Source organism: Nannospalax galili, unplaced genomic scaffold, assembly GCF_000622305.1.
Source record: "Nannospalax galili isolate Female #2095 unplaced genomic scaffold, S.galili_v1.0 scaffold648, whole genome shotgun sequence".
In the NCBI taxonomy this organism is placed as follows: domain Eukaryota; kingdom Metazoa; phylum Chordata; class Mammalia; order Rodentia; family Spalacidae; genus Nannospalax; species Nannospalax galili.
In genome coordinates, this window is record NW_008360311.1 from 4,360,785 (window position 1) to 4,361,554 (window position 770).

Here is a 770-nt window from a genome sequence, read left to right on the forward strand (position 1 = left end):
GAGTAAAAATAAATTGGTTTATCTGGGCCAACTCTATGGCCTTAAACACCCAAAAGGAAAGTATAACCAAAGATTAAATGGGCCAATATAATTTTTAAGAGTCCATATGCATAGCTAAAGGCTACATAACAAGCAACAATGCCAGATAAGACATACCTTCTTTTGAGTTGTTGGCCAGGGTGGCCAAACGGACTCCCAGATCATAACCCAGCATAGAACTGGGAAAATGAACAGCGGATCTCAATCTTATCTAAAGGAATATTGACAACTGATTGCTGCTAGATGAGGAACAGCTGACCTTCCTAAAACAAAGACCTCTAGATTGGCTGTCTAGATTCACCAGAAGGGCAAGTAGTGGGGAAGGTTGGGGGTGCTGACAACACATCAGACAGTAGCAGGGATATCAGAGTGTAAGGGCTCTAGTAGGGGGAGGGAGGCTATGGGAGGGTGCCAACTGGGAAGTGGGTGTATAGTTGAATAAGATGGTTTGGGATGTTCTGTGTGATATACACGCACACAAAAAAATCAAATTTTTAAAAATATATTTGAGGAGGAAGCATGGAAATTTACGTCATGCTAATTAGAGGTGATAAACATTAGCATTGAAATCCACCTGATGACTTCATAGAGATACACAGGCGCCAAGGATCCAAGTGCAACCAATTATGACTAGTAAGAATCAGATACATACAGATTAGAGATGAATGCCCCAACATCTCAGTGTTAGTAGCAAAAACAATGAGTCTTTCTGCAAGGAACAATATATTCTA